Raw genomic sequence first — 16,509 nt, forward strand, 5'->3', positions numbered from 1 at the left:
AGTAATTTTGCCTATGCTAATTAATACAATGTGAATAATCACAGATCGTTTATTTAAAATATAAATAAATTTTAAAGCTAGAAATCAAATTCAATGCAAATACCAATGTTGGTTTTTCTTATCTTTCATAGCAAAACAATAGTGAAATTTATTCTTTGGTATAGTTACAAATAAATATTTCTTTAACTGTGAATAACAAAATTAACAAATATGAACAGAGGATATTGTTAAACTTTTCCCAAATAAATTTTCACAAGATAATATGAAAATAGGTATTTTTAAATATTTTTGACACGTTGCAATTTTTAAGTCAGGCTGAATTTGGAAGAAAAAAGATAAATTATAAATTTACAATTATAAAATTATAAACAATTCAGTGGCTTTCTAGTCTACAAATGTCCAAGGAACTTTAATATTTATATGTGATTTTATGGCAATAACAGCTAGGTTCTGTGAGTAAATCATGTTCATTTCTGTCATTGCCTCTGGTAATGATAAAATCAATTTCGAACCTTTAAGACTTGAACCCTAAATTTATAGCCATCATTTTTAGATTATTAGATAAATCACAAAATTTTGTAGTTCTTACCAGGCAGTGTTTATTATCTTTAATAGAGAAAACAGAGACTGATCCATTATGTTTCTTTACACATAAAGAGTGTTCAGTTGACATCCAGTCTGAACATCGGCAGAGACGATGTACTACCACTTTTGCTGCAATCATAAAACAATTTTATGTTCTGAATGATGTGTTTTAACTTAGGTTTGAACTTTCTAAAATTTTGGAAAATTTGAGTTTTCCATGAACATATTTGAAATACAGCTTAATATTAGTTAATTCTCTGTGCCCTAAAACTTTATCCAATGACAACATTACATATATGTTTGTGTGTATCTGTTTGTATTTTACTGCCATTCTCTCACTTTTATTAATATACTAAAAAAGTTGTTGTTAGCATTGTCATTAAAATATCTTGTTTTCTCCAGGTAAGAAAGTAAATTTCATTATTATATGCTGTCACCTTTTCTGAATAGTTTTACAAAAGATAAAAAAAATACAAATTATATCTTTAATTTATTTCAATGAAAACATAAAATTCTATATATACTTTCATATTCAGCACACAAATTGATAATGAAAATTCTACATTACTGTGTAGTGAGGGTTTTGGGAACTATTTTTAACATGTTCAAAATGCTCCTCTGGGCATTCTTCCAATGTTTTCCTCTATTAATGAATGTTGGGGCTGGCTAATAGTTAATCTACTCTCTTTCTGCTACACAATGATTACACCTTTAAAAAATCTGGTTAAATCATAAAGCCTCTACCTCTGACTATAGCGATGGATGAAGAGACAAGTTGTGACCCAAACAGAATCAATCAGAATTCTTCCCTGGGATCCTTGATGTTGAAGTAGTCAGTAAAGCATAGAGGCTTTACTCTGTTGTGATTATAGAAACCTGGAGCCAGGTTTCTCATAAATTTGTGGAAGTTCACCTAGTAGAAAAGAATGAATTCAAACTTTAGAAAGAAGAGATAGCTGGAGAAAAGAGAGTATAACCTAATTTAAGTATACAATTAGAGTTTGTGTGAAATGAGGACTATTTTGATTTTGAATTATTGTTAGATAAAACTGAAACTGAAATAGTGTATTTTGCAAATATTGAAGAAATTGAAGTATGAAAAATGGGAGGAAATAATTTTTAATTCAATCAAAAATGAACTATTCCTATAATAGCAGAAATAGAATTATACTGAACAAGATAAAACATTGTATTGTTTAAATCTTATAATTGTTTGATATATTACTGGCCAAATTTTCAGCTGATCAATTACTCCTATAATGTTACCATTTTTGTTTTATATACTTGTGGGTATGTTAAAAATGTCTATATGTTTATAATTGATTGATCTTCTTGATGAACTTCCTTATCATTTTGGGTTGATTCAATTTGTAAACTGCCCCCATTTGTTTTTTTTTGTTTTTTTTTTTTTTTGCTGTAAGGTTTACTTATTTATTTATTTATTTATTTATTTATTTATTTATTTATTGAAACAAGAGTCTTACTCTGTCACCCAGGCTGGAGTGCAGTGGCGCATCATGGCTCAGTGTAGCCTCAACCATCTGGGCTCAAGCTATCCTCTCACCTCAGCCTCCAAAGTAGCTAGAAATATGGTGCACACCACTACAACTGGCTAACTTTTTTATGTGTATTTTGTAGAGATAGAGTCTCACTATGTTGCCCAAGCTGGTCTGGAAACCCTGGCTGCAAGGGATCCTCCTGCCTCAAATTCGCCAAAGTGCTAGGATTACAGGCATGAGCCAATGCACTTGGCCTAGTTTGACCCACATAAAAATGTCTACATCAAGTTATTTGGCTTGTATTTGCCTAATATTTTTAAAACTTTGCCTTTATATTATATTTGATATTAGATTCAAGATTTCCATATTTAAAATATTTTAGTAGTTTTTATTTCAATTATTCAAATTTTTCTGTTATACATAAAGATTATTTCCTTCTTATTTTTTGCCTTGTTTCTTTCTTGTCTTACATTGAATTATTATAATTTGTTTATTTCTTATTTTTATACTGGTTTTTAAATTATTACCTTTCTTTCAGCAGTTACTTGGAAATATGCCATGAACTCATTAAATAATGAAAACCTACAATGTATTTAGGCACAAAAAAGAAAAAGAATCTATGCATTGTTTTATCTTTTTATACTTATTTAAAGAAATAGACTAATTTTGCCTAAATGTAGGCAACATGGAGGTAAAAAGAAACCTTAGGAAACTATTACAACAATTGAAGTAATCAATGGTGGTTGCTTGAACTAAGAGGCAGTTGGCAATGTCAGATTTTTTTAATCAATTTTAGAAGTTAAAGTTGATTGTACTTCTAGATTGACTGATTATGGAGTTCAAGGGAAAGACGGGCATTAAAGAGGACTCATGTTTTTGGTCTTGTGTGGGATGAGTAGATATGGGTTTAAAATTTTAAAAGTTATGTTTTGAACCTGTTCAGTCTGAGAAACCGACTTCATATCCAAATGGAAAAGTCAAGGAGACACTTGTATATATGAGACCATTATTCAGGAAAGAGACCTAGAATACAGCTGTAATTTTCAGTGCTAAATATGTACAAAAGACATGTAAAGCCAATGGATTGAATAAGACCACAGAGTACATACAGAGAGAATTTGAATAAGTCAAGGAACTAAGAAGGAACTCAGAAGAAGAAGCTGTATATAACAGGAGGAAAACCAAGAAAGTGTGCCATCTGGAAAGCTAAGGTAAAAAAACCAAGAAGGGGGCATGATCGACTATGGCAAACCATTTCCTGTAGTCAAGTGAGAGAAGGGAACTTGATTTTTGAATTCACCTATAAAGATACTTTTGATCAATTTGTATAGGCCCCTGAGAGAATAGGAGGTGATGAAGTGGTGAGAGGGGTACAGGTGACTACTTTCCTAAAAAATTTTTTTTCCACAAAGCAACCAAAATATAACAAGTGATAGTGGGAAGAGGAAAATAAATTTAAGAGATCATTAAGTCTAATAACCCAATGCTTCATGTGTATGTTATTTCCTTAGCTTTGTTAAAAATGACATTCGTACTTGTGATTCTGTTCATTTTTAGAGCTTCTAAGTTATTTGGGTTCTCTGAGAAAAGAAAGAGAATGCAATAACTTTATTCCCTGAATTTAAAACTAAAAGTTGCATATGAAGGAAACAGATAGAAACACCAACACCTGGATATAGCAACTTGATAAAAAGCTTTTATAGCACAATTTGATCATTCCATTTATGTTATAATTATGCCAAATATATGTTAATATGAATTATATGTGAATCAAATTAACATTTAATTTACATGATGTTAAATATACATTTGGCTGAATTAGATTATCTCTGTGATTTTTGTATCACTGGGATAGAGAAATAAATCAGATTTTAAAATACTTTTTTTATTTGTATGATAATGTTATCATTACAAAATGTAATATAAAAGTATCATCACCAAAATTTAGTAGTAAAGAATTTCTACTTTTATATTATGTTGCAAGAAAATAATTTGTCAGTACTCTAAATAGCTGATTCCTTTGTGTTTGTTCAACTATATCATTTTCATTAAGAAAAAAATTCCATATTTTCCTTTTTCCTTTAAGAAAGTTTAAAACTATGATTGGTGCTTGTCAAATCTTTTAAAATATTTTAACTTCAACAGTTGGTATTGTGTAGTTGTCATTTTGAAAATAGCTTTACCAAAGTATAATGTATATAAAACTCACCTGTTTATTTACTTATTTTATTTTTTTTTTTGAGACGGAGTCTTGCTCTGTCGCCCAGGCTGGAGTGCAGTGGTGCGATCTCCGCTCACTGCATGCTCCATCTCCCGGGTTCACGCCATTCTCCTGTCTCAGCCTCCCGAGTAGCTGGGACTACAGGCACCCGCCACCACGCCTGGTTAGTTTTTTTTGTATTTTTAGTAGAAACAGGGCTTCACTGTGTTAGCCAGAATGGTCTCAATCTCCTGACCTCGTGATCTGTCCGCCTCTTCCTCCTAAAGTGCTGGGATTACAGGCGTGAGCCACCACACCCAGCCAAAACTCACCTATTTTAAGTGTAACATGAAAGCTTTTTAAAAAATATTTTGCTTGCTATCTATTAAAAACTGTAAGGGTTCATTTTTCTGTATTTTTAGAATTTATAGTTTCAAATAGGATGAAAAAATGTATTTTGACTATCTCATGTTTTTCTAATAATTTTCTTCTTTTTTTATACTCTGTACTCTGAAGTAAATATATTATGTCTAAAATGAAGATGATTTGTTGTACTTTTATTTTCTCCTCATTAAATTATGAAGTTATAAAATTGACATTTTGCCTTTGATTCTTTCTCAAAATCATAGACTAATTCTATATGTATTGTTTCTTAAAATATTCATAAATAAATTATGCTAAAACACTAGAAAATAAATACAGACCTTTAAAGTCATTAAGAATCATAATGCCATAAACAATTACGCCACAATTAAAATGATAATCCAACCTAATATATTTTCTTCTACATTTCATATTTGGAACATTTTTATAAAGATTTACACAAACAATGGAATAAAAGTATTAAATATTTTTCATTTACAAAATTCAAGGGCAGAGTCAACACTAAATAATATATTTAAGTCTATAAAAGGGTAGAAACTGAACTTCACATTCCATATCACCAATTCTATTTTCTGCACCATTACTTCTGCTTTTTGTTCCTTCTTTGAGAGCTTATATTCTTCTAAGGTACTTGTCTATTTCCATTATTTCCCTTTCTCCTAATTCTCCAAACAGCTCTCCTTTCATTTGTTTATTTTATTATTTTACCTCTGGTTATTTTTCAAATTCATGTCATCTTAAATTTACTGAGACTTAAAATAGAATTTCAACACATTTTTTAGCTAACTTTCCTAACTGCGTTTTGGTTACCACCGTATACGATTATTTGAAGATACACACAAATTATTTTTTTTCTTATTTAGTCAATTGTGAATGGTGTTTCAGGCTTCTAGTTAGCCTGTAAATTGATCAAGATTCTTCTTTATTTCCTTCACTTAGTTCCAGATAGCTATTCAAAGCTGTCTTTCCAATTTTTAACTTGAGCATTCATTTCATATAATGAGTATTACCTGCTAGCTGTTCCTGAAATAAATGGGGGCAAATCTGGAATTATACATAATCTCACTTGCGGAATTTAATTTCAGTATAACCGTTCATTGTAACTTTTGAAGCAAATTATGTCCAGTCTCTTTATCAGGTGTGACTCTCTTTCACAATAGCAGAAAATTTCCCACATCGTGGAGAAATCTCATTTCATTGCTAACTTTCAATTTGACACAGCAACTGGGATTCTCATCATAGTTCACTGTTAACATTTAATCATCAGCAATAGAATTTGATTGTTCCAGCTTTTCCTGCCTCAGCCAATGTGACTAATAAATGCAAGTAGAGTTTAGACTAAAAGTTATGACACTGATGTTTAATTTCTTAATTTGAAGCTTCCAATAGGTGTTTGGCATTTTACGGCTTTATCACAGTTGTGTTACAGTGTGCTGAGATACTGATTATCTCATCCTTTTCAGTAAGAGCCCCTGCCTGAGTTGTCTCTACTCAAGAGCAGTCTCAGTTTTTTGTTTGTTCGTTTGTTTTTTAGGTTGAGCTCTATAAATGTTATCAGATTCTATATAGGTCAACATTTTGAAAATGTTGAAAAAACTGTTATATATTATTGTCATCAGATTTTTATACAGGCTATACAATACCCATGTCTCCATGGATACAAATTGATTTAAAGTTAGAATCATTGTCATACATAGAAAGTTTTCTGCATTAATCATTAGCCATACGGAGCAGCATTAAATATCTGCCCATTTCCTAAGGACTAAAGAAAACATAGATATACCCAAATTTGGTCTTTACGTTTATATAAATATTCACCAACAGTAGATAAGAATTCTCAATGAGGTAACCCAGTGAGAACATTCATCATCAATAATCTGATTGTCTTCACTGATGGATAGGAGGATGCTGACTGGTTGAGGCATAAGGGTCACTAACTCAATGTCCTTGACTAAAAGAGCAGGTAACTAGTTGCACTGAGATGTCATTACAAAAACATTAAATGTTTACTATCATTGCTATGCTGAAATAAATACATAAATAATAAATAAATCAGTAAGAGCACTACTCATATATGCAAAATATATGTAATATATATTTATCTTTAGCTTTGGGGTGACAGAATTTTTAAAAAATGTTTTTTATTATCAATAAAGTCAAACAAAATGTAATGTCTGTATTAGTCCATTCTCATGCTGCTATAAAGGACTGCCAAAGACTGGATAATCTACAAAGGAAAGAGATTTAATTGACTCACAGTTGCATATGACTGAGGAGGCCTCAGGAAACTTACAGTCATGGTGGAAGGGGAAGTAAACACGTCCTTCTTCACGTGGCGGCAGCAAGGAGAAGTGCCTGGCAAAGGGGGAAACACCCCTTTTAAAACCATCAGATCTTGTGAGAACTCAATATCATGAGAACATCATGAGGTTAACCAGCCCCAGGATTCAATTACCTCCCACCTGCTCCCTCCCACAACATGTGAGGATTATGGGAACTACAATTCAAGATGTAATTTGGGTGGGGACACAGCCCAACCATATCAATGTCTCAAAAGACTTTTTAGGCCACACATTCTCTAGAGTCTAAATATTTCAAAAGTTAAAAATTAAATGTAACATGCTTCAAGCATTTTCTTCTTGTTTGGAACCAACTATACTCCACAGTTAATGGGTGCAACTTCAGAATTGTAATATTCGTTACATTATAATTCTTCAACTTTATACTTAGTCATTATTGTATTATAAAAATTTTAACAAGTTATATCAGCTGATTTCAAGTGAACTGGGGAAAGCTTAATGATCTAAAATTAAATGATTAAAGTTTAAAACAAAGCAGAATCACTCTAATAGGAATTGAGTAATTTAGTCTTAGTAAGCATTTTTATGGGCTACTTAGCCATTTAAAAATCTATGATTGTTTTGTTGTTGTGTTCAGAATACATTGTATGACACACAGGCTCAAAATGAAGTACATTATTTGTGAAGATTTTTTCATAACAATTCATTTTAAGTAATGTTATTACATTTACACTTGTTTAAAACACATTGGGATTCATAGCAAATAGTGACTCCAATTACATTTTACAAAATATATGAGGCCAGGCACCCTGGCTCACACCTGTAATTCCAGCACTTTGGGAGACCCAGGTGGGCAAATCACTTGAGGCCAGGAGTTTGAGACCAGCCTGGCCAACATAATGAAACCCTGTCTCTACTAAAAATGAAAATATTAACTAGATGTGCTGGCACACCCCTGTAATTCCAGCTACTCTGGAGGATGAGGCATGAGAATCGCTTGAACCCAGGAAGCAGAGGTTGCAGTGAGCTGAGATCCTGCCATTGCATCTAGCCTGGGCAACAGAGCAAGACTCTGTCTCAAAAAAAAAAAAAAAAAGAATTATATATAATGTATATATTTAAATTTATACATATGAAAACTTCCTGTATGAATACAAAATTATCAACTCCTGTGCAAAGACTGAATAAAACAGCATTATTGGGGAATTATATATGAAAATGCTAAGAACACAGTGTTTAAGTCTGACTTATATATGCATCTGAGAAGTAGCCAATAATACATGGTCAATCACAAAATGCTAACATAAAATGTAAGTCATTGTAATATACTTCTAAAATTCCTCATTCTATTTTGAAAGCAGACTATATCTACTTTTTTTAATCCAAGCTGAAAATTAATCATGTAGTGAATACAAAGGAAATGTCTAAAGTTTATTTTTTGGATTGTCATGTTGATAAGTTTCTACAAACTTTTCTTCCCAGAAGTCTGTTATACACATTCTATGAATTTACATTTGCTTCAGAAATTTTCCCACCATTGAGTTTTCAGCCTCACAGTCTCAGTCAATTACTTTTTACCTGAATAAGGAAGCAGTTTTCTAAATATTTGGAAAATAAAACTTTATAATGTAATAATATTACTGAACTTTCATCATCCTGAGGACAATATGCTTAATGTGATGCATTTCCTTGTAAGATAAATGAAATAGCATATTAAAAGGTAACATCAAACAGAGAATCTGCATTGATATCTTAAAAGCAGTATACAAATGTGATTTGCTATTCTTTATTGTAATCAAATATTTATTAACTGTGAAAAGATAAACAATAAATAATGTCAGTAAAATTATCTAGAATAATGCTGTGCTCATGCTAGGTGTATAATAAGGTTTATTTGATTCTGCAATAAAACTTTTCCTCGAAATTAAGGTCAGAAAGTATAGAGTACTTGTTCTTTTTTTTTTTTTTTTGAGACAAAATCTCACTCTTGTCTCCCAGGCTGGAGTGCAATGGCGTGATCTCGGCTCACTGCAACCTCCACCTCCCGGGTTCAAGTGATTCTCCTGCCTCAGCCTCCTGAGTAGCTGGGATTACAGGTGCCTGCCACCACACCCAGCTAATTTTTGTATTTTTAGTAGAGAGGGGGTTTGACCATGTTGGCCTGGCTGCTCTCAAACTCCTGACCTCAGGTGATCCTCCTGCCTCGGCCTCCCAAAGTGCTGGGATTACAGACGTGAGCCACAGTGCCCAGCCTAGTACTTCTTCTCTTTTACGTGGGAGACAGCAAATTAATTGATACAGCAAATGATAAATTAAAAATAATTACTGATATAATCTAGCTTGTGTTATATGACTCAGACTGAAGTAAATTCTGCTTTCTTTGAATTACTATAACACTTTACTGTACCTTTTCTGTATTATTTGTCTCTAAGTTATATCTGACAGATAAATAGGTTGACACATACATATATAGATGAATATTTGATTTTGGAACCTCTTTGTAGATAGTTGGCATCAATTTAATACACCATATACTCTGTATGATGTTTGTTGTATAATTGCTCAATAATAATGACAATGATAGAGGAAAGATAGCAAGAGGGAAAATGATAAGAGCTTACTTATAGGAACTTGAACTAGGACATGTGGACTGGGTATCGCTGGGAAGAAAAGAAATACAGGATAAGTAAGAAAGCATTCACAGAATAAAACAGCCTAACAGAAGAGTGGAAGCAGGTGTACCTGTAGCATGCTTGGGAAACAGAGATTACACAGAATTGGATGAAACTAAGAACAGTGAATGGTATACGGGGAGTTCTTCTGTTTAAGACACTCCAACACAAAATGATGTTCAAATTATGATATTGTGGGTAAAATGTTCAGAGGTCTCATTTCTTCTGATGAATGAACAGAGGAAGAGCACAGCCTAAACTTGGCAGAGCTGCTCATAACCAGAGAAACTAAGCAATTGGATTCACTCATTAATTCCCAACTATTCTTTTCTGGCATGCATTAGAGAATACAGTAATTATGCAACCCTGAAATGTTAAAATCTGACAGCTCTACTAAAAGTCTTTCTGGTGCTGTATTTTTTAATGGTTCTGCTTCACCAGCTGGGGAAGGTTTCAGTAGTTTCTGTAAAATATAACCATTCTCATCTTTTCAAGTCATTAGTATTTTGGTGAAAGTCATAGCAAGCCCAGATTCCATGCTGAGGACATCTGCATCTGAACATCCTAAAGCAGCCTTGAACCCACTGAAAACCTTAGTGCAAAAACTAGCTACCGCATTGATTTGAATATGAGTGCACAGTATTGGTTTTCTTTTTTCGTCTTTTTATCTCCAAATAATTTGATCTGAGGGCCATTGCATGGTGTGTTGCAAAATTAGTGATAATTACTCATACTGAAAAAAGTAAAAACTAAATTAATAATACAATTAAGGGTGAAGTCAAGGGAGACAAATTTTATATGATTTCCTCATATTAATTTAGGTCATCTGTTGTATAAAAGCAAATTTTATAAAACTGTTATAGCATATGAAGAGATTTGGAAAACAGATGATGAACAAAAGCTTAAAAAGTTCAAATTATCATCATGTGCTGAGTTATAGGTTATATCTAAAGGCTAATCCCTTAGAAATCTTCCCTTTCTTGCTTATAAGTATGTAGATTATTGAGTAAGTTTTATATCCTAAAATTATATTCTCTGAGAATATATTTTTCCCTCCTCCTAGACTTGAAAAGTTTCAAATTTTTGAGCCTTCATAGCACTCTGAACCTCTTCTTAGTACTTTTCAGAGAACACTTAGTGAGAATTTTGCCACTAGACACTGAATTCCATAAAGGTCACTGTCCATCTGGAACATGAATTTATCCTGAGTGTAAGCCAATGTCAACATACAAAAAACAGACATAAAATATTTATTAAATGGATGTACCTGTTAAGCGATTATAAAAATGCTGAGTGTTATAAAGAAGAAATGTAGGCAGTGAATAAAGGTGGACCTATAGGAACTCACACTTAAACTGAAATATGAAGTTTAAATATGGATTGGCTATGAAACCAGAGATTACTGAAGTGTAGAAAAGGGCATTCTAGGCTAAGGGAGCTATGATGCATTCGATAATTTTTGAATCACTACAGTCTGTATGTATGTGTATGTACGTGTATGTACATATCTGTGTCTATGTACATATTTATATATTTATGATATAATGACTGTGCATAAAATATATTATGTGATTCCTATACTATGATTAAGAATATGAAAACATCTTTATTATTTCTTTGTCCTGCCTTCTCAAGAATCTTTAGTCCACCATTTGGAAGCTACCTAAAATCAAAGTCTTAAAGATAATTCTAAAGGCCTCTAGAATTACATGGAATCACAGAAGTTGAATCTGCACGACTAAATTTAAGTGAATATTTTCTTCTGTAATTTTTCTGTCCTGCCTAACCTAATAATGTGTTCTACTTCTCTGTTTCTTCTGTCACTTCTCTTATTCTGATCTTATAAATGCAGACATCTCTAGACAAATTTTAGACTATGTTTGCTATTTTTGAGTAGATATGTGTATGCCACCTTTTCTCTCTCTCTCTTCTAAAACCCATCTCTAATTTCGTTTTATTCATTGCTACTAGTCCCACTGTCAACTCTGGGACATGATCTCTTCTTACCTAAATTTCTGATGTCATTTTAAAACTTTAGTCATGAGTTTCAAAATTATCAGTAGATATTTCTACCTAAATAAAATGCCACTGTGTTAAAACGAAGTGATTAAAAAAAAATGAAGGTCCCAGAAAGAATATGTAGAATACAACTAGAAAATGACTGAAGCTAGAATTCTAAGGATTATCAACATTTACATTTAGGGAAAGTGGAGACTGGAAATGAACTAAAATTGAACAAATAAAGAATAGTATGGAAAACCTGGGGAGTCATATCATGGAACAAAAGCAGAAAGTGAAAGTGCTACCTACCTTCTATCTATCTATTACCTATCATCTATCTATCTATCTATCTATCATCTACCTCATCGATTTTTTAATCAAGAATAATGTTCATTAGTTATTATTTTTAGTACGTTATCTGAGACCTTGAGGAAAACTTCTAAACAAGAATTGGTAAATATGGAATCAGTATTTGTCAAGCTATGAAATAAGTGGATGGGAAGATGTCCATTCATTTGTCCATCTGGGAGACAGATAACATATCTATTCATCTGAAAGTTTGGATTTCAGGATGTCTTTGATACAATTATAAACAAAAATATCAAAGAGGAACATCAAATTCAACCTCACACCTCAAAATGCTTCTTAAGAGATGGAATGTCAGTTATGTCTTAAAGGACATATTTTCTATAAGATGCCAAGAGCAATCAGAATGCATTCTAGAACAAAAGGGCAAAAACGTAAGACATCACTGAGAAATTACAGTAGAGCAAAGAAGGACAAATTCTTTATGAAGATATAAATGAAGCTGGAAAGAAAATGAAGAGCCAATTTGTAAATGCTCTTATATGTAACTTTCTAAGATACTTCAAACTTAATTTAAAAAAGTTAGTTTCAGTCAAATATAGTTAAATTGTTTCAGACACTTTTAATTTTTTAACTAAGCCATTTATTCTTTTATAAAAATATTATATAATGAATGTTAAGAATATGAACTCTGAAAACTGACTGCCTGGACAAATTACTTAACCTCTCTGTGCCTATTTTCTCATCTTTAAAACTAAAATAGTATATCTACTTCATAAAGTTGGTGTAAGATTTAGTTCATAAATATGTATGGAGAGGACTTGGAAAAGCATTTATGTCATAGCACGAAAATATTTACTATTATACATCTCCACTTTTATAAATTAATTGCTTATATTAATCAATTGACTTGTGAAATTTATTGAGAGAGTAGTTGGCAGAGCATGAATAAGAGAGCAAGTCTAGTCTCAATGTTTATATTCTTGATATTTGAAATTCATATAAAAATATGGAATATAAAAAGCAGCTTTCCAAGGAAATACATATTATTTAATTTTGGACACAGTAATTATGAGATACTTCTTGTAGTAGAAAGGTAGGTATTCAGGGCTTCTACTCAGGACAGTAATCTAATATGTGACTAGAGATTTTGTCAGTGTATGGTTGGCAGTTATTGAAGCTATTTTCTGGGCAAGCTTGCCCTCATACTTTATGTAGCACTAATGAGAATTAGGTCAGAAATGGAGGCTTATGGAATGTCAATATATTGAAAGGAAGAAAAGACATCCATTAAAAGCCCAAGAAGAAATGCCCTTCATCTTCGAAGTAGTCTTATCAAATAGTCTAATCTGAGTTTGACTCTGTCTCCAAATTCAACCACCCATTTAAAAGAAATACAGAGATATGCCCGAGAGCAGTGGCTCACGCCTGTAATCCCAGGACTTTGGGAAGCCGAGGTGGGTGGATTGCCTGTGGTCAGGAGTTCAAGACCAGTCTGGCCAACATGGTGAAACCTTGTCTCTACTAAAAATACAAAAAAAAAAAAAAATTAGCCAGGCATGGTGGCACTTGCCTGTAATCCCAGCTACTCAGGAGACTGAATCAATGGAATTGCTTGAACCAGAGAGGTGGAGGTTGCAGTGAGCCGAGATTACACCATTGTACTCCAGCCTGGGTGACAGAGCGAGACTCCATTTCAAAGAAAAAAAAAGGAAAAAGAAAACAAATACAGAGATAGAAAATGCCATCAGCAAAATTGAGGCTCTGGAAACTTCTAATGACAAATTTTCCAATTACTTTTCCAAATTAATTGCCAGTGTTGGTATGGTGACAGAGAGAGCAAGATATGGAACAGAAAGCCTATAGATTAAAAGAATCTTAAAGACTCCATAACTGATTACAAATTATGAACCTTTTTTTGGCTCCAGTTTCCAGCAAATATTTTGTAATTTACATAATGAAATTTGTAGGACAATTAGAAATTTGATTACTAACCAAAGATACTGATATTAAATAGTTGTCAATTTATAGATGTATGAATGCTTTGCCATTGTGTTTTATTTTTATTTTACTTTTTTGAGATGTAGTTTTGCTCTTGTTGCCTAGGCTGACTCAATGTTTTGCTCTTGTTGCAATGACTCAATGTCGGCCCACTGCAACCTTGCTTCCCAGGTTCAAGCAGTTCTCCTGCCTCAGCCTCCAAAGTAGCTGGGATTACAGGCATGTGCTGCCACGTCCAGCTCATTTTTTGTATTTAGTAGAGACGGGGTTTCACCATGTTAGCCAGGCTGTTCTCGAACTCATGACCTGGTGATCCACCCACCTCGGCCTCCCAAAGTGCTGGGATTACAGGTATAAGCCACCGCCTGGCCTGTGTTTTATTTTTAAATAACATTTATGTTTTAAAGATACATCCTGATGAAACACTCTCCAATACATTTTTCTGTGAGATTTGCTTTAAAATAATAGCTGCAAGGAATGTGGTGGATATCATGAAATAAGATTGGTGTGAGTTGATGACTGTGCAAGCTGGATGTTGTTATAGAGGGGAACAATTACACTATTGCAGACTTGTACATATGTTTACATTTGGTTAATGTATATTTCATATACTTAACAGATATATGTAATGCATGTTTAATGTAGTATGTTTAAAATAAAAATTAAAACAAATATCAAAGAATCATCCTTTCCAGAGAAATAAAGGTATGACATAAAACATAATCCAAAGTAAAGAGTTTCAAGATAAGCAAAGCTATATAAAATCAAGTAAAATATGGCAAGCTATAGTTCAATGAACTTGACAATATTGAAATGATTGATGACTTGCTTATTTTTATTATTGTTAACACAATCTTCCCAATCACATAATAACACATTTTTGTCATAGTCTTGTATTTCTAATTCTTCTTCAAACCCCACATTCATTTTTTCCTCCCTCAAGTTTAAAGTTGTGCAAGGGCTAACTTTTCTTTCACATCACAGAGTTTTCAGAATGTTCTTTTCTTTCATGCATTATCCTTTCTCAGTGTTACAATTGTCACTGCATATTGATCTCTGTTACAAAAGCTTGCTAGTTTCTTTTCTTTTCTTAAGCTGTGTTCCCCTCCACTGTATCCTGCAGCAACCCTTTCTACTCATCATAGCATTGGTTATTTAATTGCTAGGATCAAAACCTCTTAGTTTTGATTCCACTAAGAAAAATATATTTTTGCCTTTCATAGTAATATTCTTCGGTGACAATTAAGTCACATTTCTAAATGTATTTAACCTCAGATACATGCCAATAAAATAATTTATTGATTGTGGTTAAAAATGTTTTTTCTTTGGATTTTTCCAGACAATAGCAATTCATTAATTTATGAAAGTCATCAATCTTTATACCAACAGATTTCTAAGCTGTGGAACAATTTCCCCTCTACTCTTGAAAAAATTAAGATCTTTCTAGTATCAACTTACTGGTTTTATGCTAACTCAGATAAAGAATTCTGCTGTGATTTTAGAAATGGTAAGTCAAAAATTTAAGTATTCTTTCTTTTAAGGTCAGAGACAACATAAATTTTAAGATGCTCCAAAGGGTAACACTATAATACAAATTTCAATAAATGTCATTAAACATACTTGAATCAATTTAAACATTTTTTGACTTTGTATTTATACTCTGTGGTAATTTAATATGTATTTTACATAGACAAGTTGATAACAGAATACTCTATAAAGATTTTTGACCAAGTCTGAGCCATGGAAGTTTGACTGTTCAGTCATCCTAAGTACACTGTTGTAACAGAAACTGACAGTTGTTTTTATTGATTATAGATGTTCATTAATTGAATGACATCAAAATTCTGAGTTTTTTTGTTTTTTTGTTTTTTTTTTTTTCTGAGTGTCCCATTTCTTTCTTGCTATGTTACTTTCTTTTTCACCACCAACCTTCTATCCCTTGGACATACATACAACTTATTGAAGCTATTTCATCTTCTGTAAGGCAGAATTAATTCTGGTCTCCTCATCAATGAATTGACAGGAGCATGCTCAATAAATTGTGGCTGTTACTGTTGTTGTTGTTCATTAGCATTTGTCTTTAATATGCACTTCTGCAAATGCCCAATGTTCTTCTAGACTTGCAATCCTTACAGAGACTAGTTTTATTCATTTTATATTGTGGTTTTAACAAACTATCCCCAAATTTAGCGGCTTAAAACAACACAGTATTTTATCTTATAGTTATGGCAATCAGATGTCTGAAATGGGTTTTATTGAGCTAATATCAAGGTGTTGACAGGGCTGCATTCCCTTCTGCAGGCTTTATGGGGAATCAGTTTCCTTGTGCTTTTCAGCTTCTAGAGACCATCTGTATTCCTTGAATAATGACCCCAGTACTCCATCCATGGCCCTTTCCTCAACCTAGCAGTGCAAGGTCTTCAAACCTCTCTCTATCTCTGACACTCCTTCCTCCCTTTTACAGTTATAAGGATCATTGTGATTACATTGTGCCAATCTGGCAAATCTAATAATCACCCTAACTCAAACATTTTAACTTAATCTCATGTGCAAAGTCTTTT

At 32.5% G+C, this 16,509-nt stretch overlaps 1 long non-coding RNA gene across 1 annotated transcript in view; it reads right to left on the bottom strand.

Annotated features, from left to right (window-relative positions):
• The window catches only part of LOC129524030 (uncharacterized), a 78,846-nt gene that overhangs the window by 60,356 nt on the left and 1,981 nt on the right, over nt 1–16,509 (bottom strand). Inside the window, exon 2 of the long non-coding RNA XR_008667671.2 lies at nt 6,962–7,023. This is a non-coding gene — a long non-coding RNA (uncharacterized lncRNA). The remainder of the gene's footprint in view (nt 1–6,961; nt 7,024–16,509) is intronic.

Source organism: Gorilla gorilla, chromosome 7 (assembly GCF_029281585.2).
Source record: "Gorilla gorilla gorilla isolate KB3781 chromosome 7, NHGRI_mGorGor1-v2.1_pri, whole genome shotgun sequence".
In the NCBI taxonomy this organism is placed as follows: Eukaryota; Metazoa; Chordata; class Mammalia; order Primates; family Hominidae; genus Gorilla; species Gorilla gorilla.